We start from the raw sequence: 26,978 nt of genomic DNA on the forward strand, positions 1-26,978 counted from the left end.
TCTTCCACCCATCTATTGAGGCCAAAAAACAGTATGCTGTACTGGCAACAGGAGACCCCCAGTAGCTGAAGAAGAGGAACCACCTTCCCCCAAGGCTGGCAGGTTCATGGCTATCACACCCAAGAGGAGGAGAGGTAGGGTGGTGGTGCTTGGGGACTCCCTCCTGAGGTAGATGGAGACATTCTTCTGCTGATCTGATCTGATGTCCCAGGATGTGCTGCCTGTCTAAAGTCTGCATCCAAGTTGTTAGAGAAAGATGGGTTGCCAAGGCTCATGTGTCCCTCTGACCACTACCTCATGTTGTTCATCCACGTGGGCTCTAATAATACTGCCAGATTTGACCCTGAGCAGACCAGCAGTGACTCCAGCACTCTGGGAGTAAGGATGAAGGATTCGGGTGCAGGTGGTTTTCTTGTCCAACCTCCCAGTTGAGCATCAGAGCCCATGCAGGAACACACACATCCTGGCGATGAATGCATGGCTGCACCAATGGTGTCAATGGGATGCTGCTCTGGGAAAAAGTACTGCTGGAAAGAGATGGGGTCCACTTCTTCTTTGGACACAGACTTCCCAAACTAGTGAGGAGGGCTTTAAAAATGAATTCAAAGGGGATAGGTGACAAAAGCCCACAGGTAAGTATTTAAAAGTAACCTTAACAGAGCATTGGATGGAAAATTACAATAGGGTAATAGAGCAACAAGAGGGGAAATAGTGGGGAATCAGCTCAACATCTTAGATGTCCATAAAAAAATGCAGAGTTGTAGTCTTGGCTTGACATGAGTAATTTGACATGGGTGAGACCTCATTTTTTGGGAGACAGGATTAGGGAGGTAAATGGATCAGCAGAGTAGAAGCAGAATGTCTGTACTAGTTAAGAAAAGGGGGAACATCCAGGAACCATTTGCAATGGACAAGATAACAATGGGAAAATAAGCCCGGATTGTAAAATGAGGTAAAGACTAAATCTTGCATGGATAGTGCATGCTGTACAGGGATTGGTTCCTACAAAAATAAAAAAGCTTTAAAATAAACATTGATATTATCCATCAAAAATATATAACTGTTAGTGATTATCATAGAACTCATAGAGGATGGATGAGGTCCCAGAGGGCTAGAGAAGGGCAAACATAGTGCCTGTATTTCAAAAGGGGAACAAAGAGGACAAGGGGAACTATAGATCAGTCAGCCTAACTTCAAAACCTGGAAAAATACTGGAACAAATTATTAAACAATTCATTTGTAAGCAACTACAGGATAATAGGTAATAATCAACATGGATTTCTCCAGAGAAAGTCACACATTTGCAAAAGATGCTAATATAATTCTGAGATGTGTTAACAAGAGTGCCATCTGTAAAGACAAGGGAAGTAATTTTTCTGCTCTGCTTTGCAGTGGTAAGGCCTCAACTGGAGTATTGTGTCCAGATTTGGGAGCCACACTTTAGGAAAGATGTGGACAAATTGGAGAGAGTCCAGAAGAGAGCTACAAAAATGATAAAAGGTTTAGAAAAGCTGACCTATGAGCGAAAGGATAAAAAAGACTGATAACAGTCTTCGGATATGTTAAAGGTTGTTATAAAGATGGCAGTAAGCAATTGTTCTCGAGGTCCACTGAAGGAAGGTGAAGAAGATATCATCTCAATCTTCAGCAAGGGAAATTTAGGTTATATGTTAGGAAAAACTTTCTAACTATAAGGGTAGTTGAGCTCTGCAATAGGCTTCCAAGGGAGGTTGTGGAATCCTTGTCATTGGGTTAGACAAATACCTGTCAGATTTAGTCGATCCTGTCTCAGTGCAGGGGGCTAAACCTGATGGTCTCTTGAGGTCCCTTCCAGCCCTACATTTCTGTGATTCAATGTCTGTAACTAGTGTGAATGTACCTGTTCTGTTGGAGACTGACTGAGTTGTGCGCTTGTATGTTAACATATAAACAACAGGTAGCCGTGCTACGTCTGTTCATTTCAGTTTATTTAGTGCTTCTCTTAAGCTTCAGGCAATGTACAAGATAAAAATAGACAGTTTAAAATATGAGTTTTGAGGGTTCAAGAGGCTAACAAATTTGGGCTTTGTTGGAACCAGGAGGGAGATTCATGGAAAACACCCTGCCAGCAGCTCACTTCCTGGGGATGCTCATGCTCCAGCTTCACCACTAAAGGCAACTACACTGTTATCCTTTCAGATCGCCAGGTCCCAAGCTGTTTCAGTCTCTCTAGTTTAAAACATAAGCCTTAAATCCTTCTGTGAGTGGAAACTTTGTCACGTATAATACAGCCTGAGGGATGATAGAAATGGGACGAGTGAGAAAGAGTTGTGCTACTCATTGGAAAACAATGTAACCACCAATAGACTCTAGTCTGTGGGGTATCTTCGGCCTACAAGGATCTTTTGGGGAATATTAGAAATTGAAGCCTGCATAATTTAGTTTTGTTTATAGACTGGCAACATCCAATTCTATGAATTTAGTGGTTCCTGGTTTACTCAGCAGCTAGATTTTTACACTTCTAATTTAATGAAACATTAGTCCTTGTTATAGCATTGATGGCCCCCTGTGGATTTTCTCTTTCAAGGAACCACAAATCACTGTCCATTATTCTTGAATGGGCCAACGTTTTTGAATTACTCTTTAATAGTAGTTAAACATGTACATATTTTTAGAGGATTATAGGATTTACCAGTCCAGGTCTTGGTCAAATAAATGTGAACATCACCAAATCCTACCACCACAAGTGACACTGACTGGAGAAGCAGACTGATAGTGGCAGATGGGGCCTTTCACCTCAAAATCACAGTTCAAAACTAGCATTGCATTCAAGCTTCTTGTCCTTGCTTTCAAGTCCCTACTTATCCAACCACATCCATTATCTTACCCCCACAACCCTCTCCTCTCCACTCCACTCCACCAGCGATGCCAGCCTTAATGCACCATGCACACCTGTCTGTGTTCTTTCCTCCCTGCTTCTCCATGTGCCTGGAGTGCAAGGATACTCACTCCCTTCTCTTTCAAATCGCCTCTGAAGACCTGCATGAACCTTAACAGACTGTCCCTACTTATTTAATTTATTTAAAAGAAAAATATCAGCCTCCCTAAACAAAGAATTTCTTTAGTCTATCGAGCTGTACATAATCTTCTTGATTATGTCCTTCCTCCCCTTGTCAAGTTTGAATTTATCGTGGAAGCTCCTTGGGGCAGGAGTAACATCTCCTTATCTGTACTGTGAAGTGCCTGGCATGCTCTTGAGCACTGCTAAAATGGTAATGACTGATGATAAACTCAGTTTGATACAGGTTGCGATTAACAGGGCTGTTCATTGGCCTAAGTGAAATGAGTCTGCAGCCTCACTCCAGTTCCTGGGGTATTAGTGTTAATATAATAAAAACTGCTAACACAGCAATCAGAGTGAAGGCAAGTAGCAAGCTGAGACATGCTTTTCCGCTAGCCTCTATTTTATTAATACCTCATCCTACCCCACCTCCAATCCATTTGTCTGCTTCATATACTTGTTGCATCCTGTTTGACATGTAGACTGTGAGCTCTCTAGATCAAGAGCTGGTCTTCTTTGTTATTTGCCCGTACAGCATCTAGCACAATGGGGCCCTGATCCCTGACAATTCCTCTGTGGTGCTACCATACCACAAATAACATAAGAGAGGCCATGGATTGAAGATGCATGGTGATTGGACTAACATTTGTGTCTTAGAGATGATCCTCTTAGGACAAGGTTGAGTGGCACAAGGATTGGGTGGGAACATGTATTCCCACTATCTGTGGTAAACCTGTTCTGTGGCTGTATAGAGGATTTAATTCCTCAGGATGGGCCATCTGGCATCTTTCTCAATTACTAAATTCACTTTAAACAAATTAAGAAATAAAAGCAAAGGCCCTATGGTGTGAGGAGTGAGAACGTTTCATCTCCTTGGTAGAAAACTAAGTTCCCCTTCCCCTGCTTTCTATTTCACCGAGAGATTAGCATTGAACTGTAAATCCCCCAAGTGCGGAAAGTAGTAAAACTCCCCCCAACCCTCTCCAGAAAGGACATGTATGCAGGCAACAACCTCATTCAACTTGACACCTGTTTCACTTTAAAACAGACTCCTATAAATAGATGAGTGAATGCAAACCTCCATGGCATTGCAAAATATTATGGAAAATATGGCTTACAATCCTGTGAAGAAGGGGGGCAGAAAGACACTATCTACCATAAAAACCTGGCAGCTTCATGCAAGGGCTGTTGCTTTTAATTTAAATGCTCATTTCTTATTCTATTTTCAGATCCTCTCTGGGATTTTAGGAATGTTGAGACGTGCTGCTTATAAAGCCCTAAGTACAAAATGGTCACGGATGGCTAGAATGAGGCATGTTCTAATGGAAACAAATCACTTGTCAGTAAGCAGCCTTCAGACTTTTGAACAAAAGCTCAAAAGGGTCAGGGAAAAGACATGTTTGTTGACTTAAAATGGCTGGATACAGGTCCACAGAAATACATAGGCTTCAATACTGGAAGGCAACTATTCCATGCTAAGTAAAGCTGGGCTTTTATACAAGGTTAAGTACTTTGATAACAACAACAAATAGAATGAGCAACTCCATTTCCATCTAGTGTATTTGCTGTTGCTAAATACATGGTAAATTCATGAGGACTGTACTACAGGGCCTTCAATTTAGGCGTATCACCTTAACATAACTGTGTGTGTGCAAGTAAAATGAAAATACAGCTTATAAGAATCAGTCTTCAAATTAAGCAGCTGAGCTAACTGGGCCAGAATCTTGGCTGGTGTAAATCAGCATGACTCAATTGACTTCTTAACCAGGGGAGGATATATCAAAATTATGAGATTGCTAGCTACAAGACTGCATGGTTCTTAACTGCTGAGAACTCCCTACAATATTATGCTTGAGAAGTTGTATAAACCCACAAGACAAATATACAAGATTATGAGTCCCACATCAACTATAATTCAGTCCTCCTTGCTCACATGTAGCATTTTCTATTGTATGTGTGTTTTGTGGCTAAATGACACATGCTTTGGGGAGCATAACTGAATTTCCTGACCATTGTGCGTATAAAATGAGAGAAGAAAGGAAAAGTGAAAGCACACCTTGTGTGACTGTGCATAGTCAAATGATACTTTTATAGTGCCTTACATCTTTAAAGAACTGTGAAGATATTTAATTAAGGAAACCTCATAACACTTCTGTGAGGCAGATAAGTAAATATTATCCCCATTTTATAAGTGGAGGAACTGAGACACAGACAGTTTAATAGATTTGCTTAAAACCACTAACTAACTTAAGACCAGTTGGGTGTAATGATATTCACATGGTACCCCAAGGCCATACTTAAATAGGGCACCCATACACACCTTTGAAATGCACTGTTCCCATGCCCTTCCCTTTGTGCTACCCACCCAACATATTCACTGTAACCCACACCACCCTCTCAAGGCACAAGTCCTTGGTGGCCCTGACCCGCTGATCTTTTCCAATACCACTCCCCATTCTCAGACCCTTGATCACTCTTCAGTGCCTTTTGCCCATTTTTCCTGGTGGCAGCCAAAAGAGAACATTGCCTGATCATCCCCTGGGTGAGTCTCTGCCTGCCACAAGTGCCACTCCAGAGGGCCACCACAGGAGTTTGGGGGCAGACAAACAAAGAGTTTGCAGGAAACCACCAACTGTTTCCACCTCTTCCCAGAAAGAAGAGGAGATACCTGCAATGAGACTGGGATTTGGCAGCTTTTCCCCACCTCTGCTGGCCACTGCTCTCGTATGTTGTCCTCACTACTTCTTGCCTTGTCCCTCTCCTAAAGGCAAATCAAGGACAAAGGTAAGGAGGCAGTTCTTGGAGCCTGACACTTTTGCGTTTGGTGGCAGCAGGTCCAACCGCCACACAGCCTCCTGGGTGTCAGGGCCTTCCACAGTTTCTGGGGTAGGTTTACAACTAAAATATATTTGAAATAGGGCTTGAACAGTCCACCTAGATGTACAAAAGGCTGCTGCACTACATAATAGCAGTGGAGTGAAATCCTGGCTGCTGGGACGTCAATGGGAGTTTTTATATTGATTTCAATGGGGCTAGGATTCCACCCCTAGTGCTGCAGAACTGTTGTTAATCTAATGGGGAGGGCAAGAAGGGTCCACCAGAATCCAGTGTTGGTAATATGGGTAGGGGAGAAAAAGAGCAAAGAATATTCTCAACACCATGGCAGCACTGGACGTATTTAATGCGATAGCACTATGCAAATGGATGGTGCCGTATTTAGTATTGTGAATTCCAGTCACAACAAATCCTCCAGTGAGACACACTAATAATATATCAAATTAGTTCTTCTCTGAATGAGCAGGGGATATAAATGTCAGTAGTCACTACTTAGATACACCTGTGATGGGCACTATCAAAAAAACTTAAAACAAATAGAACAATTTATTATATAAAAATTGATTATCATCATGTATTTGCTGCTTCTGTAATGTCCTCCATCACTCGAGTAAGAACAAAAACCATCCAAAAACTATAGAATGGACATGCTGCTGCATCTCCTTGAGGGGGCCATTTAGGGACCTGGGCCAAAAATTGGGGATTGGTCCTGCTTTGAGCAGGGGGTTGGACTAGATGATCTCCTAAGGTCCCTTCCAACCCTGATATTCTATGAAATCTGATGGTATTCCACCTTAGTAGCTCAAAGGTGCCTTGGAACCAGTGAACATCAGCCTGCATCATCTATTAATAGTGTGTGCATCAGGAAAAGTACCAGCAAAATGGAAAGATGGCGTCATAGTATCTCTGTACAAGGGCAATCTTACAAAGATCTGGCCTCCTTCAATCACTCATTATATTCAAAAGCAGCATTGCATGTTCTTCAGCCATGTCACCAGGATGGACAAAATTACCCCAGCATACTGTGCTCTCAAGCTCTACATCCATGTGCAAAGGTCATACCCTGTGACCCTATCTGGTGTCACTTGCGGGGCTGCCCCAGAGATTCATGAATTCGTAGGAGCGAGCCAGATCTGGGAACTTCACTACACAATATCTGGCACAATGCCATCAACCGTGGTCACTCTGGCAGGCACAACGGTCCTCACTAGACTATGCATGTTTGAAGATGATGTAAAGTTCTTCATCTGTTTGTTGGTTTTTAGATTCTTTTATCACATGACCACTAGAGGCACTAAATAAAAATAAAACTGAAAACCTGTAAGTTAGATAAGCCTGCCTTGCATAATGGCACTCAAACAACTGCTACTTAGGGTGTCTCAAGTTGCAGTAAGTCTTTCCGCTGGCACTGACCATACTACCACTCGTCAAAATGGAGCATAGTGGGCAAGTAAAAGGAAATAGTAGAACCTCTCTGGACTTTATCCTGAATTTCAGGCAGGGTCAATCTGTCCCCATGTGGCTTCTACAGTATGTGGATTTAGCATCTTCAATAATTGTCTTTCACAGTTCTGAATTTAGCATAAATATATTAAGATATAATCAGTTGCTTATGGAATTTTTCCAAGTACAGTGGTTGGTCTTATGAATAATTTCTCTGTCATGTGTTGAGCCTGTCTTTTTCTCTGGAACTCTTCTAATCTTATTTTCATAGCTTGTTACCTCTCTGACTTTCAATTAACACTCCCTCTGGGTTCTTTACTTACACTAAGTAGGTGTAGCCTTTTGAAATACCTCCATAATGCAAATTTAGTGCTGTCACTTCTGCTTGGGGTGCAGTAATATGTGTAGCTTCTGCTCCCATAGCTCTGTTGCTGCTTTGCCAAATAACTTTTCACAAATTCTGGATTAATACAGGTCAGTTGATAATTTGGGGACACATGGCAGTATCCTGTCTGGACAAGATCCATTTATAATCTGAAAGCTCTTGCGGAAACACTGCATAATTTGAGTGAAATAATAGCTTATCAGCTACAAGTTTGGGGAGTGTTTGATTGAGGATGGATAAATAAAATCTGATGGGTAAATATCATTAAAGAAACTTCCTTAGAGTCATTTTAACACTTTTTCATGAATGACATGTTAGTTAAGCCAGTCTCAGGTAACAACAGATGTTTCAAACAAACAACTCGGCTTTGGGGTCCTGTTTCTTGAATCCGATCTCTTACCAAGTCTGTCTTGCATGTGAACGCAGCACATTACACTGCTCTAAGTGTCATTGCTGAGCATTTCAGGAGTAATAGTGCCTTACAAATGTGGAGATTCTCATCGTGCTAGTTATTACATTCAGTCTGATTTTAACCTTTAGGTACCCAAGACTTCTCTATAGAAGAAAAGAGAAAGCTCCAAGATTTCTTAGCAAGTAAACACAGCTTTGGGGACATGATGGAAGGAAACACAACAGCTAATATCTTTATGCTGTTTGAACTTAGGGCCTCAGTTTTTTCAGCATGATAAACTGACCCTTAGTCTATTCTATAATGAAAATTGAGGATGAGATCATGGTAGCAAAACCTTAAGACTTATCAGTGAGTGTTATGGAGCAGTTAATAGCTGGCTTGGTGGAGACTGTTGTTATGGAACTCTTTTAAAAAATAATTTTGGAATCCTGGCTCTATTTCTGCTTATTTTAAGGGTTATACACAATGGCTAGAGTGTCTCTGCCCTGAATTACACTGCAATTAGACTCTCTCAACCAATCCAGGTTTCAGAGTAACAGCCGTGTTAGTCTGTATTTGCAAAAAGAAAAGGAGTACTTGTGGCACCTTAGAGACTAACCAATTTATTTGAGCATAAGTTTTCGTGAGCTACAGCTCACTTCATCGGATGCATACTGTGGAAACTGCTGAAGACATTATATACACAGAGACCATGAAACAATACCTCCTCCCACCCCACTCTCCTGCTGGTAATAGCTTATCTAAAGTGATCACTCTCTTTACAATGTGTATAATAATCAAGTTGGGCCATTTCCAGCACAAATCCAGGTTTTCTCACCCTCCGCCCCCCCCACACACAAACTCACTCTCCTGCTGGTAATAGCCCATCCAAAGTGACCACTCTCCTTACAATGTGTATGAAAATCAAGGTGGGCCATTTCCAGCACAAATCCAGGTTTTCTCACACCCCCCCCCCCAAAACACACACACACAAACTCACTCTCCTGCTGGTAATAGCTTATCCAAAGTGACCACTCTCCCTACAATGTGCATGATAATCAAGGTGGGCCATTTCCAGCACAAATCCAGGTTTTCTCACCCCTCCACCCCCATACACACACAAACTCACTCTCCTGCTGGTAATAGCTCATCCAAAGTGACTACTCTCCCTACAATCAAGGTGGGCCATTTCCAGCACAAATCCAGGTTTTCTCACCCCCCCCCCAAACTCACTCTCCTGCTGGTAATAGCTCATCCAAACAGACCACTCTCCTTACAATGTGTATGATAATCAAGGTGGGCCATTTCCAGCATAAATCCAAGTTTAACCAGAATGTCTGGGGGGGCGCGGGGGGTAGGAAAAAACAAGGGGAAATAGGCTACCTTGCATAATGACTTAGCCACTCCCAGTCTCTATTTAAGCCTAAATTAATAGTATCCAATTTGCAAATGAATTCCAATTCAGCAGTTTCTCGCTGGAGTCTGGATTTGAAGTTTTTTTGTTGTAAGATCGCGACCTTCATGTCTGTAACTGCGTGACCAGAGAGATTGAAGTGTTCTCCGACTGGTTTATGAATGTTATAATTCTTGACATCTGATTTGTGTCCATTTATTCTTTTACGTAGAGACTGTCCAGTTTGACCAATGTACATGGCAGAGGGGCATTGCTGGCACATGATGGGGGGGGCGGAGGGTGAGAAAACCTGGATTTGTGCTGGAAATGGCCCAACTTGATTATCATACACATTGTAAGGAGAGTGATCACTTTAGATAAGCTATTACCAGCAGGAGAGTGGGGTGGGAGGAGGTATTGTTTCATGGTCTCTGTGTATATAATGTCTTCTGCAGTTTCCACAGTATGCATCCGATGAAGTGAACTGTAGCTCACGAAAGCTTATGCTCAAATAAATTGGTTAGTCTCTAAGGTGCCACAAGTACTCCTTTTCTTCTTTCAACCAATCCAGTCACTTGTTGCCAGTAAGATTCTTCCTTGATGTTAAGACTCCTTCAAGTAATTTGTTATCTGTGTGTGCGGGTCACATCATTTCAGCATTCTAATAATTTTACTGTCTCCTCACTTTAAAAGGCCAGGGACCTTCCATAGTTGCATTCTGTACATGTAGATTCCCAAACCTTCAGACATACTTGAATTTTCATAAAGCCAGAGTTACATTGGCTGAGCTTTCTGTGCCTTCTCCTGCTATATGGCTTCTTGTTCCACTGCAGATTTACTTAGACTGACTTTAATCTTAATCATTTTATTTGAAAACAAATATTAAAAGGCTTCTAGTGAAAGAGCTGAAAAAGAAGGGCCTGGTCTTTTTCTCTCCAATAATATTTCCAGTTTTTCTTTCCAATTAAGGATAAAAGACAGGTTGGCTTTGGACCTGTGTTATTGCCTCATAAAATGGGATGTTGCTCCCATCATCACTTAAATGATGCAGTGCAATCCTAATAGGTTAATCCCATGAATGAAAAATATTGTTTCTAAATTAATAGAGGGAGGATATTGATTTTACTATTAGAACATGTTGTTCAGTCTATTTCTGCAGGGGAAAATGTTTCTGGAAAACCTACATCAGCCAAGCCTCCTAGCCTTCTAGCTGCTATACTATTTTAATTTAATAGTCATTGGATATCAGTAAGCATGTTATTGACTATTTATAATAAGATAAAATACACTATACTTACTGGGCAAATTTTGGTCTCAGTTACACTGGTGTAGATCCAGGATAATTCAACTGGAGTAATCTACACACATATAATTGGGAATAGAATTTGCCCCCTTTCTATCAATCTGTCTATATTTTTGTTTTGTGTTTACACATACAATCGGTATTGCTCCCCTGCTATGTGCTGTTGTCAAAGCATTTTTGCCCACCAATTATGAGTGACTTCTCTTGGAGTTGCTAATACGACCATTTAATGGTTTGGGTGAGCTGGACAATCTGATAGAAAATGATTATTGACCACAGATACTTCACGTCTCAAAATTGTATGTAATGGAAAAACTTGGGTTGTGTATGAGTTCAGCAGGACTATCAGTTTGGCGGATTCTGTGTAGTGTTTTTCACTTTCTTTAGGAAGGGAGAGGTTTGAGACCTGCCTTTGTCCTGCTTGTCGATACACCTCTGGTAGAAAATGGGCTTTAATTAGCCTCCATGTGCTATAGCCAAGATCCAAGTCTGCTCAGGGCCATGTATTCACTAAGCAACCCATGGCATCCCTACCTTTGAAGCAAGGGTTGCATTTCATTTGTTCTTCAGCTTTAGCCTGATTCTGCTGTTAGTTGCACACTGTGTAATGAGATTTTTTCATGTGACTTATGTAACTGACATGATTTAAATATCTATCCTGAGGTTACTCTTTACAGGTAATAAACCTGAGGCATTATCAGAGAAAAAGGTAACGACTTATGCAATTAAATTGCATTAGATCCTAAGAACATTCATTCACACATTCTGCGGGTACTAATTATCAATAGTTAAACAAACAACAAAAATGTTTAGTTTACCATTGCATTTATTGTGCTGGAGAACTAGATGATGGCCAATTATCAAGGCTGATAAATAGTTTGGTAGAGAGACGGAGAGAGACAGCTGAGGAGGTAGCATGGCCTAGAGGACAGGGCACTGGACTAGAAGCTAGAAGACCTGAGTTCTACTCCTGGCTCTGTCATCAATGAGCTGCTGTGTGATGCTGGGCAAATGACCTCCTCTTTGATGTTTTTGACTAATAGCTATGGGCAGGGACTAGCTCAGAGTGTGTTTCCACAGTGCACAATGAGGCCTTGATCTGGGTTGGAGCCTTTATGCACTACTATAATATCAATATTGTTATAAACTCTAGTTATACAGCACCTATAGTAGATGAGCCAAGTACGATATAAACCAAACCTGCATGACTTTTCCCCATGCCTCTCTAACCTGTTGGAATTATTTGGAAGAATAAATAAAATAATGGATAATAATGAATATTTATCATAGTTCTGTTATCTATGAGTCTTGTGGAAGAAGTAGGTCTTTAGATGGAATTTAAATGATGAGAGAGGGTAGGGTCTGCTGCTCTGGGTTTTTGGAGGTCATTCCATACACCAGGTTAGGGGGTGGCTTCATAGGAGAAGACATGAATATAGCAGGGAGAGAGAAGGAAATGAAAGAGACCTTTAGGCTGGCATTGTTGAGTGTGTGAAAGGGGTGAAGTGGACCGTGAAAACAGCGCTGGTCATAGTGCTTACAGCTGTAGGTGCATACATGACATATCAGAAAAAGTACATGGTCCAGCTAGTAAGGTATCCTGTTTCACACAATGGTCTACCATCAGACCTTTCAGAGGAAGGTGACTGTCCCTGGCCTGGGAGCAGCTTATGCCATGAAGCATAAGAACAGATTGATCTTGCAATGCTTGCCTTTGCTAGTGTAATTACAGATGCTAGGCTTTTTTTACTTTCCCCATAAATACCCACATTTTAAAAATTAGATTCTGAGGATGAGAGGTAGTCAACTTTCTCTGCTACATCTGATGATAGACTATTGTGTGAAACAAGATACCAGATAAGGTGGACCCATATATCTGTTCTGATATGGCATAAATCTGTTGTACTTAGATGATGCTATTTTAAAAAGTGTCACACACAGACCCCACCTATAAAGGAGATGGGAGTGGAGCCAAAGTGTAGAGTTAACCACATTGAACAATGTATTCATTTTCAATGAAGTCTTTCATGTATTCTCTTATTTCCAAAAATGAGAAGAGCTAAAACAGGCCACATCAGTTAAATTTGCTGTAATGTACTCCTGCATCTCTGAGTCTATGCCATTACCCTACACATACCACATCACATGAAACCACTAACCCTAACCATGAGACTGACACATTCATGTCCTTACAACGTATTCATTACACTCCGTTAACAAATAAATATGATGTTACAATAGCTTTGACATTATGCAACACCTGTTCAAGAGAATGGAAACAAGGGACTCTGTGATTAAAGATATTATCTTCATGACAAAGCACTGCACAACTGTTTGGCTAGAGCTCTGAGGCAAATGGTATATTTGCATATGAAAAGGAATTTGTGTACATTTGATAAATGATTGAATAACTCCTATCTATGGCAAGGGAGAGGGGGTGTGAGATACTTCACATATTCTGCTATTACCATTGCAAAGAGGTGTGAAAGGCACCACAGTGGTAGCTGTGCATGTTCTGTTCTTTGACCAGTATGGCCAGGCATAACTGATCATTGTAACGTTGCCAACTGTCCTATACAAGACCAGTTTGAATCCAGAAATCTGAGTTGGAAAAGTTCTGTTAGGATATATCTTTCCAGGCCAGCCTCTGGGAGCCTTTGCAGGATCAGTGTTTTGTCCAGTCTAGTTTCAAAGTTGTCAAGCAAGGGGGCTTTTACTATTTCACTTGGAAGTCTGGTCCAAAATCTAACTTCCTGACAGTAAGATTTTTCCCCTTCGTATTCAGCCATTTTCTCTATATTATGGGTCTTGGGGGGGGGAGGCATAGCTCAGTGGTTTGAGCATTTGCCTGCTAAAGCCAGGGCTGTGAGTTCACTCCTTGAGGGGGTCATTTAGGGGACAGGGGCAAGAGGAGAGGGGGTAGAAGATGAGATGGAAACAAAGGGGACAGGAGATTGGGAGAGGCTGTGGATTAGAGTAGAAGGAGAGGCTGGGGAAGACAAAGATACACTGATCTGTTATCACTGAGCAGATTCGCCTACAAAACCTGATATTGAACCCCTTATTCCCATGTTTTGACAGTCCTTTTCTGTCTAGCAAAGTCTGTCTCTCCATCCCCCTATGGTGGCAGATCCACACACAAGGTAATAGCCTTCTACTGCCAGTTACTCTGTTAGCTTGAGTGGTAGAGGACTGTGCTATGGATTTAAAGGTCCCAACCCTGATGATGACCCATGCAGGGTGTCAATATGGTTCCACATGATAGAATTTTTTTACATATATATTTTTAAGCATAGGAATTTTCATAAAAATAAATATGTTCTAAGAACATTAAGGTTGCAAAGGCAAGTACTTAAAAGTTAGGAAATGCCAGAATTGACATAAATATAAAGGGAAGGGTAAACCCCTTTAAAATCCCTCCTGGCCAGAGGAAAATTCCTCTCACCTGTAAAGGGTTAAGAAGCTAAAGGTAACCTCGCTGGCACCTGACCAAAATGACCAATGAGGAGACAAGATACTTTCAAAAGCTGGGATGAGGGAGAGAAACAAAACGTCTGTCTGTCTATATGCTGCTTTTGTCGGGGATAGACCAGGAATGGAGTCTTAGAACTTTTAGTAAGTAATCTAGCTAGGTATGTGTTAGATTATGATTTCTTTAAATGGCTGAGAAAAGAATTGTGCTGAATAGAATAACTATTTCTGTCTGTGTATCTTTTTTGTAACTTAAGGTTTTGCCTAGAGGGATTCTCTATGTTTTGAATCTAATTACCCTGTAAGGTATCTACCATCCTGATTTTACAGAGGGGATTTCTTTACTTCTGTTTACTCCTATTTCTATTAAAAGTCTTCTTGTAAGAAAACTGAATGCTTTTTCATTGTTTTCAGATCCAAGGGTTTGGGTCTGTGGTCACCTATGCAAATTGGTGAGGTTTTTTATCCAACATTTCCCAGGAAAGGGGGGTGCAAGTGTTGGGAGGATTGTTCATTGTTCTTAAGATCCAAGGGTCTGGGCCTGTAGTCACCTAGGCAAATTGGTGAGGCTTTTTACCAAACCTTGTCCAGGAAGTGGGGTGCAAGGTTTTGGGAAGTATTTTGGGGGGAAAGACGTTTCCAAACAGCTCTTCCCCAGTAACCAGTATTTGTTTGGTGGTGGTAGCGGCCAATCCAAGGACAAAGGATGGAATATTTTGTACCTTGGGGAAGTTTTGACCTAAGCTGGTAAAGATAAGCTTAGGAGGTTTTCATGCAGGTCCCCACATCTGTACCCTAGCGTTCAGAGTGAGGGAGGAACCTTGACAATGACCCATGCAGGGTGTCAATATGGTTCCACATGATAGAATTTTTTTACATATATATTTTTAAGCATAGGAATTTTCATAAAAATAAATATGTTCTAAGAACATTAAGGTTGCAAAGGCAAGTACTTAAAAGTTAGGAAATGCCAGAATTGACATTGCTTGTGCCCTTAATTAGATTCCCCTGTGTGTATGTATTATGATAGTCTTTAATTACATGATCACATATTAGCTTTCCCACAGGACCCCTGCCTCTTTCAGTGCGCAAGAGGGACCTGCTCTGGGTATGAATCAGGATTGTGTAGTGAAGGAGACTGTTGTCTGTAGGACCCGTCTCATTTGTTGCAGAAATTGGAAGGTGTGTTGTGAATGGGGCAGGGGATTGCAAGAAGAGAAAGGATGGTCTCATGGTTAAGGCAGCTGAATGCCACCCCAGAGAATTGGATTCTATCCCTGACACTGCCACAAAGTTTCCGTGTGATGCTGGGCAAGTTATATCAACCAAAGTTTTTATATGGATGGACGACCAGTGTAACATTTCTCATTCTATGGGTATCCAACTTGAAACCCTGGGGTCTGTCTGATTTGCAGAAGTGCTGAGCCCTCAGCGTGGCGAGTGAGTTCAATGGGAGCTGGGCTCTGCATATATAAAGTTCTATAAGACACTAAACTCTCTGTAAAATCAGGACACAGGCATCTCAAATTAAGCACTCAAAATTACTTTACATTTTTGACAACTCTGGCCTTAATTGCTCTGTGCCTCAGATCCCCGTGTGTTGAAAATGAGATACCGTGCCTGCGTGTTGTGAAAATAAATTCATTAATGTTTGTAAAGAACAAGATACTATGATGAAAGAACCATAGAAAAGTCAAATAATAATAATAATAATTCTACATTCAGTACAGGCTTTGAATGGTGTACAGTAAATAAAGCCCAAGGGGACACACTGAATGATGAGGGTAAAAATAAATATTTAATAGCTTCCCTCTCACTGAATGAGGCAGGAGATCCTACCAAAAAAAAGTGTGTGATCATGTAGCCTTAAAACCTGTGTCAGAATGCATATGCGCAAGGGGGTGGATTCAAGTTGCACAGGCAACCTTAGTTCTGGCATTTCCCAACTCTTGGGTGCTTGACTTTTGTAACCTTAATGTTCTTTTCACCTGGTTTTTTTTTTTTTTTAGTGTAAAGTACTGTAGCTATTTTCTCAAAGACCAGCAAATAATGTTGTTTCCACAAAGCACACTGCCATAAATCAAACAGTCTTGCAGACACCTATGTTCCTTCATTACTTGATTTTTATAATCGGATGGTATTCTGTAATACAAATTGCCTAATGAATGGGGTCATATAAACTCACAATCATAACCAGGAAATGGTGATGATCTGGTTTAGATTTTTAAACTGACAAGTAGAGAAGCATACAATCTAATGAAATATTGTCAATGGTCTTGCAATGGCATTTGTTCTCTCTTAGAAGAGCAGAACGTTCCCTGCCAAACCCTCAGCACACTTAAATGAGAGAAATGAGACAGACTGCTCTTCAGAGAAGACATGAACATGACAGTCCAATTACTCTCATGTAGAAAAGGAAGTCGAAATGAACCAGATCCTCCTGTCTTAGTAGGTCAAGTAATCATAGCTTTCTTTTCTTACTGATAAGTGACTTTTTCAGTTTTCATGGTCATTTCATCCCTGATCTCTCTGCTAAGACACTAATGATGGAGCCAATTGCAGGCTGAGGTTATAGTGAGGTCTTGGTACTAGATTGAAACCACTAACTCACGTAGGACACTATGTTATCATGTTAACAATTTTCAGCCACGAACTATTTAGGCTCCTCTTTGAACCAGTGCTCTAGAGCAGGGGTTCTCAAACTGGGGATCGTGACCCCTCAGGGGGTCGCGAGGTTATTACATGGGGGGTTGCAAGCTGTCAGCCTCCAGCCCAGACCCTGTTTCATCTCCAACTTTTCTAATAGTGTTAAATATAAAAAAAGTGTTTTTACTTTATAAGGGGGGTGGGGTCACACTCAGAGGCTTGTTGTGTGAAACGGGTCACTAGTACAAAAGTTTGAGAATCACTGCTCTAGAGAATGGCTAGCACTAGATCCTATAATCAGTCCCTATTAGCAATTCAGATTTTCTTCTTTTTTGTAATGGGGCAGAAGTCAGCATGAATCCATTTTGTCTGAGAATCGCCCTCACTGATAAGGTAACCAGTTTTCACAATAAGATTTTATTAGCTAACTTCTGAAGGGATCACAAAAAGAGCATAAAACCACACAAAAAGATTCCTGTAGGTCCTTGTAAATTAAAAATTTTAAAAATTTCCTAATAATGAAGTGATAGATTTTTTTGTAATGGAACACAATATTAAGACAATTGAAGATAGGTTCATTTTAAGCCCATTATTTGCCAATATACTCCTTTAAAATAAGTAAACATGTTTGCAAAATTTACTCCAAATAGAAGAAAAATATCCCCTGTTAGCCTTTCCTGATAGGAATATAAAGCTTTCTAAATATTGCAGTGTGGGTTTAAAATGTCTAGCAAAACTGCAAATACAGACTGCTGTAAATCTGTGGCATGGCAGAAACAATCAGAAGAGTAAATAGAAATGATTAAACATTTAATCAGAAGCTTTATACTTTGTTGTGTTCTCATTGTAGCTGCAGGAAAAGATGCTGTAACAGATCTTTAAATAGAAAACCTGAGGCTAAATTCCACTTCATCCATCAAAAGCAGCTGCTAGGAGATGACCTAATTTTAGCGGCTTATCAATTCCTTAGTGCTTGTTGGTTGATGTAACTTTGATCCTCTGATGCTAGATGACTTTTGTGCTGAATATAGCTAGAATTTAATGTGAATCTTTTGGATGGCTGCCCAGGCGAGCTGCATAATCCAAACAAAGAGAGAGAGCAGTACATGATTCAAGCTACTCACGTGTACAATAACACAAATATATATTATCCTGATTCCTTTGGGCAATCAGTTTCATGTCACCAAGCGCATATTTCAAATATAGTGTCCTTGGCTCCTCCTCCGCCCCGAAACAATGCTTTGCTTTTCATGGAAAACACAAGATGCATCAAGACTCAGATGTTGCCAAGAAATAATGATAGAGTCAATAATTGCAGGACGTTTTTAATGAATGTTTTCCAAGCAAATCATTGCCATTTCAAAGAGCTGTTATTTCTACTTATGTAGAGATTAGTCTATACATTCTCAAGGAGAGGGAATGGCTTTGTATTTTTCTTTTAATTTCTTATACCACAAAATTCTTTTTGCCTCTTTTCATGTGGCTTGTAACTTGTTTTTTCTTTTCTCTCTCTCTCTCTCTCTTTTGGCTCTTCAATAAAACCATCTGTGACACACATGCAAGTTACTGGGTGTACGAGTGGTGCTTCACACATATTTACTTGCCCTAGTTGGCATTATTTGCTATTCATTAAAGATGATGGAGCTGTTTGTATGCCCTATTTTTTTTAACTTTATGAGTAAATTACATAAAGGTAGGAATAAGAGAGGAGTCAACCTATTGTACAGATGAGAGTGTTTAGTGTTTGGACTCAGGGACTGGGAGAATTTCTGGGTTTCCTTCCTGGCACTGACAGTGACTCACTATATGGGCTTGGGCAAGTCACTTAGGGCTTGTTTTTCATACTCCAGATGAAGTAAATGAGAGCTGCATGTGATCAGCCCTTTTGCAAACTAGGCCATTAACAATCCCAGATTTTTCACACAGAAATTGGGTAATAGCACATATGTGTATGTTAAACATGCACATCCCAAATTGTAATGGACAACTGCCCATTATGTAAGTTGTGGATTTCTGCATTTGCACTTGTGCTCTCTTTTGAAAACTGGGCCCTACATGACAAAATCTCCAGGAACTAGTCAGTCAGGCAACAGTTGAAATTGATAATTATCTTCAAGAGTCTTATTTTTTAAAGTTTGCATTTACATTAAAAATACTATTAAACTGTAATATTTATTTTAGTTTACTTTATGATTGAATTGACCACATTATTAACTGGCAGATGCTTGAGCTTTAAATATTAACAACCCAGATAATTGTAGGTTGCAAGATGGCCTCTTCCAGACATCAGTTTTATGCTGGCTGCCACATTATTATTTTGCTTGCATTACTGTAGAGTATAGAAGCCCCAGTTGAGACTGGGAGCCCATTATGCTAGACACTGTGCATAGAGACTGTGCACCGTCCCTGTCCCTGAGGCTGGAGTCAACAGATTTTGGGCATTGACTTTAGTGGGAGCAGGACTGAGTCCTTTAAAAGCACCAGAAAACAAACGTGATTGGCATGTGGCAGCCAGTTATCATTATAAAGAGAGAGGTGTAGTCTCAGCACGGGATTGGGAGCGAGACATTCCTGAATTTTAATCCCAGTTTTGACACTAATGTCGTCTGTAGCTTTGGCCAAGTTACTTATTCTCTCTGCCACAGTGCGTGTGAGGATTAATTAAAGTATCTGAAGATAAAGGTATGAACGATAAGTAAGTATTCTTCATCATTGGTAGAAGCTTCTTGCTTCTGACCTGTCCTCAGTCAAAGGAAATAACTCTGCTCAAGTCAGCTAACATGTCCTGTTGTTGGGTTTTCTTTTTGCGGGGTAAGTGGCTTGGTCGTTCATGAAGTTTATTGTGAACCCTATTATGACGGTAGAGTGGTGCTGCTTTGTTTTAATGCTGTAGAGGAATATTTCAATCCCTCTAGTTAATTAGTTGAAGAGCCAAACTGCCCAAAATTATTATTGTCTGGATAGCATTAGTTAGGTGTGGCTGACAGGACGGGAAAATGTGCATGGTGGCCATGGTCTGCTGTACAGTATGCTGCTACGCAACCTCACTAACTGGCTCAGTTGCCCCATTTACACGAGAAGCCAGAAGAAGTGATGATGGACTGGGAACCTAAAAGCATCTCATTAACCTTGATGTGGCAGCTCTAACTGTTTCACTTATACTTAATCCACACACTGTGTACTCTTGGAGGTGGGTTCACCTAGATGCTGCATATCCTTGTATGTCTGTCAATCCATGTGCTGTATATATCTATATCTGTAAATGAATCTGTAATTCTATAAAGTATCATAACTAACTGATGGCACATTTGGTTTTAAACCAAATAATGCACATCATGTTTACAAAAGCAGAAGTCATCAAATATACATAATGACCTTGAAGCACAGCAAATATTGGTGGCTTACTGGTTCTTCCAATGTTTATGAAAATATTTGCTATATTTGTGTAACTGTCTTTACGTTTAGATTAAATAACAATAAGTAGTTTGGCCATGGATTCCTTGCTCTGGAGAAGCTACCAGTGTTGCTAACTGATTTCAAAGGAGTTGTTAGCTACTTGAAAGTAATCAAATTCTGAAAGACTTACTTAATGGAAACAATACCTGCAGTAATATTTGCTACAGGTCACATGAAAAGATGTAGACACAAAATTACATATACTAAAAATAGACATCAAATCTCACACTGCAGCTAGATTTTTATGCTTGTTTGCAGAATATCCTTGAAGTGCAGTTATGTATAAAGCTCATCTCTGTGAATGCTCTGGCACATATGCTCTGGGCCAAATTGTGGCCAAACCTATGTGTCTGTGGAGTTACTCTGGATTGCTGGTGGTATAACTGAAGGATGAATTTGGCCCCGTATATGTCTAAAGTGTAGATACACAAACCACTCTCACAACCAGATCTTTGTTTGCGAAAGGGCAGCCTCAAGTAGTAGTTCTGCTGGTAGTGCACAGAGGCATGCAGACATTTTGGGCTCAAACACGTTTCTTTATAAGGGATGGATCTTGTGATGTGTGACAAAACTGTCAAATTCGGATCTCTGGCACACAACCATATCGCCACGTGTCTCAAAAGATCCAGTATTTAATACAGGAATCTTTGGGAAACTCTGAGGAAAAAACCTTGCTCGTTAGTCAAGAAAGATATTTTAATAGGGTCTGGTGGAATCCTTATCTTGCCCTTCTGGCCTAAGGCTGTAGCTCTAATGCTTGGACCACGACCTCAGTGGGGGTGTTATCTTGTAAGACTTCAGAAGCAGGTTCTTGTCTTCTGACTGTAGCTTTCAGCAGCCTAATGCACACCACCACCACAGCATATTTCACTTTTGTAAATGGGCTCAACCAAATATCTTGATGCCGCTGGCCACAGGGAGGCTGACACAGGACAACCATGCTGCAAAGACAGGATTTTTTTCCTGCTCTGTTTGCACTTGTATAAATCAGAAATATATCCACTGAAGTTAGTGGTGTTACACCAGCAAATAAATAAATAAAATAAAATAAAAATGATGATGATGTGTAGGATTCATAAAGGTTTATGCGCTTGGCAACATTCAGGGCACACCCGGAGTGTTGTGTAGGAGTAGTGCACACACTGCTCCATCCAAGGGCATCAACCTTGGAATCTCGCCAAGATGACATGAACCGTGGGAAGCCTCTCAGGACTGGGCTCAAGGCCCGAGAGCAAGGAATGCGGTAGATAAAAATTGGTAAATAAGAATGTTAAACAAAGCCAGTGTATTCCTTTTATCTGTTGGAGAATGTAATGCTCGGGGGGAGAGAGAGAATAAAGGGGAAGGTGGAAAGCTGACAGGAAAAAGCCTGTTAGCGGAGACCAGCCTGCTTGCTTGCTAAAAGCTGTGTTCTGTCTTGTCATTGAACCGCCACAACTGGCGCCCAAACGTGGGGCCCTCAGCACTCACCTCGCCCGGCAAGGGTTTCAGACGCGTCACTCATCCGCTTCGTGGATCCCGGTGAGTATTTTTCATTGTGGTAAGTATGGGATGCTCCCTCTCTGCTTTGCAAGTGCAACACCGCAATGAGCTACAGTATTTGCTGCATAAGGCTCAGCATGACTGCCCCACTCGAGAACTCACTCTCCTGCTACAGGAGGTGAGTGCCCAGTGCCCGTGGTACCCTGAAGCCGGAACCCTTAAGCTAGCGGACTGGGAGCGGTTGGGCCAGACATTGCACAAAGAGCCTTGGGTGCCCGTGCAGGCTTTACATGCCTGGCACCTCTGCCGCGACGCCATACAGCGTGTCGCCTCGGACAGGCCCTCCCTCGCGAGGCTGGTGATCTCGCCACGCCCGTCCGCTCCTGCAGCCATCCCCCCTCCTAGCGATGCGACACAGTGTGTCGCCTCAGAAAGACCCTCTCCCGCGCCAACAGGGGGCTGCCGATTTCGCCACCCCCGTCCGCTCCTGCAACCATCCCTCCCCCTGCTTCACCCCCAGTGCCTCTATTACCACCGCCTCCCTGGCCTTCCCCACCAGAGCCGGTGTGTGATTACCCTCCGCCCGTGGGGCCCCATGCTCCGGGGCCCCCCGGGGGTCGTCTGCATCTGCTCAGGGGCTTTCGCTGGTGCAACAAAAGGTTCATGCAGCGAGGACTCGCTCAGATATTACAGCAGAGGAGCTGGCTGATCTGGTCTCAGTTTGTCCGGTGACCTGGCAGGACGACGGCCAGGCACTGGGTCAGTTTGCCTTACTCGGTGATCAGAGAGGTAAAGAAAGCGATTCGCGAGTTCGGCCTGACTAGCACGTATGTGCGTGGTCTCATTGAAGGGCTAGGTAGTGGGTACTCCCTGATCCCTGAAGACTGGAAGGCGCTGTTGCGCATGATGCTGACACCTAGTCAGTATGTTATTTGGCTTAGTGAGTATCGGCAGATGGCGGAACGCCAGGCCCAGGTTTATAGAGAGCAAGGTATCATTTATGAGCAGTTGGCAGGGGAGGGCCAGTTTGCTACTGTTCAGCTGCAGTCTCAACTCCCTCAGGCCGTCTTCCCCATTATTTCCACCTGCGCCCAGCATGCTTTCCGGAAGGTCCCGGATTTGGGCAGGCCTACTAAAAGCTTTGCCAGTGTCCGTCAGGGTGCATCAGAGTCCTTTCTGGATTTTACCAACAGATTGCAGGAGGCTATCCTCCGACAGGTGGATAACCCTGAGGCAGCTCAGGAAATCCTGTTAAAACTGGCGGTTGAAAATGCAAATGAGGATTGCCGCCGTGCTTTCCAGGCTGCACAAGCCTCTGGAATTCTAGAGCTGTCGGACATGCTGCGGGCGTGCCAAAACATCGGAACCCAAGCCCATAAAGCTGGAGTTCTGGCCGCCACCCTGCGGAAAAGCGGGAAGGAGGGGAAGCGTTGTTACCGCTGTGGTAAGGAGGGTCACTTTCAGCGGGAGTGCCGCTCATCGACGGCGCCCGCCCGCCCCTCAAAGAAGTGCGCCAAGTGTCAGAAGGGCTATCACTGGGCTAATCAGTGTCGTAGCGGGTCGGGAAACCGCACAACGGGTCCCCCCCGAACCCAGGGCCAAACGGGGGTGTTTCCCACTCAGACAACTGTTCCTCTGCCTTACAATCCATAGACTCCATGAGGGCGGCGACTGCTGGAAGTGCAGGGCTTGATTTGATTATGCAGGAGGACGCTGATTTTCAGTTGCCGGGGGAGGTTTGCGCCATACCTACACAGGTGACGGGACCTCTCCCTGCCGGATTTGTGGGTCTGGTTCTCCCTCGCTCACACGCTGGGAAACAGGGGTTTTTTGTCATCCCAGGAGTCATTGACGCCGATTACACCGGCGTTATTAAGGTTCAGGTATGGACCCATCTTCCGCAGTCGCTCCCGCGTGGACGGTCAATTGCACAATTGATTTTAGTCCCCTATCAGGTGCCAGCCGCAGAGGATTGAGCCCGGGGCGGAGGCGGCTTTGGATTGACGCTGTCTCAGTCACCGTCTCACAATACGTCCTCTCCACTTGTTGCTCTAACAATGTCGGTCCGCCCCTCGAAACCTCAGTTAACACTTCTCTTAAATAATGTTCCTTTTACAGGGTTGGTGGACACTGGAGCAGATGTTACGGTGATTCGTGATCCAGAGTGGCCGGTCGGTTGGCCAACAGTTCCTTCTAAAGAGTTGTGGGGGATCGGGGGTAGCAAACCCGGGCGCCAAAGTTTGTCTTGGGTCACGGTCTCTAAACCAGGAGGCCGTGCCATTGCTACAATCCGCCCTTTTGTACTCCCTGTCCACCTCAATATTTGGGGCCGTGATTTACTTACAAAGCTGGACACCACCCTCGATATTAATATATAATGGCCCAAAATCCTCCCTCACCCACCTTGCCATCCGCATTACCATTGGTATGGCAATCCTTAGAGCCCGTATGGATTGACCAGTGGCCCTTCCCTCTAGAAAAGCTGAAAGCGCTTCATTCACTTGTACAACAATATTTGCATGCACAGCGCTTGGAGAGCTTTACTAGTCCTTGGAACTAGCTGCTGTTATTTTGGCCTTTTAATTTTTTGCTGATTGTCCCTTTAATTTGATCGTGGACACGCATTATGTTTATCAGGTAATTGATCATTTACCCCTCGCCCTCATTACCCCTCAGGTCGATGCGGACCTCCTTTGCCTGTTTCTGTCCTTACAGTATCTCATCACCACTCGTAATTTCCCTTATTTTGTTGCTCATATTTGCAGTCATACCCCTCTGCTTGGGCTACTCACTGAAGGCAATGCGCGCGCCGATCGCGCGTTACGTGGTCAGGTAAATTCCCTTTTTTCTGACCCCATTGAAAGCCATTCCTTTTTTCATCAGTCTGCCTCTGTTTTGGCCCGATAGTTTCACATTCCTGCTGATCATGCACGTTTTATTGTTCGTTCCTGCCCCCACTGTGCCGCTGCTGCCCCTACCTTTTCTTATGTCGTTAACCCCAGAGGTACCGCAGCGAATCAGCTGTGGCAAATGGATGTTACTCACGTGCCACAATTCCGCCCCTATTCGTTTTTACATGTTTCCGTTGATACTTATTCGGGATTCCTCTGGGCAACCCCACAGTGTGGGGAAGCCACTCCCAAAGTTATTCACCATTTGCTAGCCTGTTTTGCTGTTTTGGGTCACCCGAGCCAGAAAAAAACGGATAATGCCCCAGCCTATTGCTCCACAGCACTCTCCACCTTTTGTGCCCAATGGGACGTCCGTCTCAAACACGGGATCCCTTACAATTCCACAGGCCAAGCTATTGTTGAACGTGCAAATCGCACGCTAAAAAACCTTGCTTGACAAACAATTAAAACAAGGGGAGCTGCGTCTCCGAATCTTAGGAGACATTCAGCAACAACTGCATATCCTTTTGTTTACTTTAAATAATTTAATGCTGAACGCAGATCAGCAGACCCCCGCAGATCGGCATTTTCACAAGTCCGAGGTACCGGAAAGACCACGTGTCTATTACCGTCAGCTGCCCGATCCACAATGGTTGGGCCCAGTGCCTTTAATCACTTGGGGTCAGGGATATGCTGCTGTGTTTCTTCCTGCAGGACCGTTGTGGGCTCCAGCCCGGTGTGTGCGACCGGCACTGAAACAGCATGGCATGGCACCAGGGGCTGTCGAACCCCATACTGGAGTTTCAGCTGACCTTGGAGGAGAACGCGGTGCCTCCCGGGTCGACAACGGCGGGACGGAGATGGAAGAGATGTAGCGTCCCAAGCCAGCCCGTGACATGCGGAGCAGTAAAAGCATTGGTCGCCGCGGCTCAATGAAGACTGGCAGCAAACCAACAGCCAGAGGCTCCTGAGACTTTGTTTGTGGCAATTCTCGCCCAAATTACTGCTAATTCTGTACTGATTGTATGCCTTTTGTGCCTGCTATTTCCTGGAGGGGTTGACTCGGGAGCGCTTCCTCCGTTACGAGCCAGAATGACATATAACCTATGGGAAAGATTGGCTTCAATAGCAAATGTTACCCAGTTTTGTTTATTTGATTTTGTAGCAGCTGAAGAATTGTTAGGTACGTGCCTTATTTCAGTATGTCATTACCCTGAGGAAATTGGGAATGAGATGATGCTCGCTGCTTACTCTAACCTCTCTTCCCAGTACTCTAGCATGGCTAATTGGGGCCCGGCCAATTACACTTTACCTTCTTAAGCTTATTTTTTGCTGCTGCTGTGTACAATGTATTCCCTTTTTGTTAAGGCTTTGTCGAGATCCGCCCTGGCAGGCTCCACGAGTTATGACCTTGTCTGTCCGGGAGTTAATTGGCTTGCAAATGCAAACTGATGGCTACCATGAGATGGCCGAGCACAAATAAACAAAAAAGGAGGGGATGTAGGATTCATAAAGGTTTATGCGCTTGGCAACATTCAGGGCACACGCGGAGTGTTGTGTAGGAGTAGTGCACACACTGCTCCATCCAAGGGCATCAACCTTGGAATCTCGCCAAGATGACATGTATCGTGGGAAGCCTCTCAGGACTGGGCTCAAGGCCCGAGAGCAAGGAATGCGGTAGATAGAAATTGGTAAATAAGAATGTTAAACAAAGCCAGTGTATTCCTTTTATCTGTTGGAGAATGTAATGCGCGGGGGGAGAGAGAGAATAAAGGGGAAGGTGGAAAGCTGACAGGAAAAAGCCTGTTAGCGGAGACCAGCCTGCTTGCTTGCTAAAAGCTGTGTTCTGTCTTGTCATTTAACCGCCACAATGATGCTTGGAAAAAATGAAATCAATAGGATTTAGAAATTAAAATTCAGTGTGAGCTGTAGCTCACGAAAGCTTATGCTCAAATAAATTGGTTAGTCTCTAAGGTGCCACAAGTACTCCTTTTCTTTTTGCGAATACAGACTAACACGGCTGTTACTCTGAAACCTGAAAATTCAGTGTGGTCACCCAGCGTTATCTTTCCTCCTTACGCCATAGAACTTTTGTGTCTAGAGCATTTGCATTTGCAGTACATACTTCTGCACATGTACTGTGGTAGATTCTGTTCCCCACTCCAGCCCCTCTCTGCTGCCATAAAAGAGCTACAGGTGGTGAGAGGGGAAAATTCCCCCACCAAGGTCACTGTAAATTGCC

General features: G+C 42.9%; 1 long non-coding RNA gene across 1 annotated transcript; it reads left to right on the forward strand.

Annotated features, from left to right (window-relative positions):
- Positions 1 to 21,047: 21,047 nt before the first annotated feature.
- On the forward strand, positions 21,048 to 26,508 carry LOC141988217 (uncharacterized). The gene is made up of 3 exons (XR_012639699.1): positions 21,048 to 21,884; positions 24,611 to 24,677; positions 25,451 to 26,508. It is a non-coding gene; the product is annotated as an uncharacterized LOC141988217 (long non-coding RNA).
- The last annotated feature ends 470 nt before the right edge of the window (positions 26,509 to 26,978 follow it).

The sequence above is a fragment of the Natator depressus genome, chromosome 5, assembly GCF_965152275.1.
Source record: "Natator depressus isolate rNatDep1 chromosome 5, rNatDep2.hap1, whole genome shotgun sequence".
NCBI classification, from domain to species: domain Eukaryota; kingdom Metazoa; phylum Chordata; order Testudines; family Cheloniidae; genus Natator; species Natator depressus.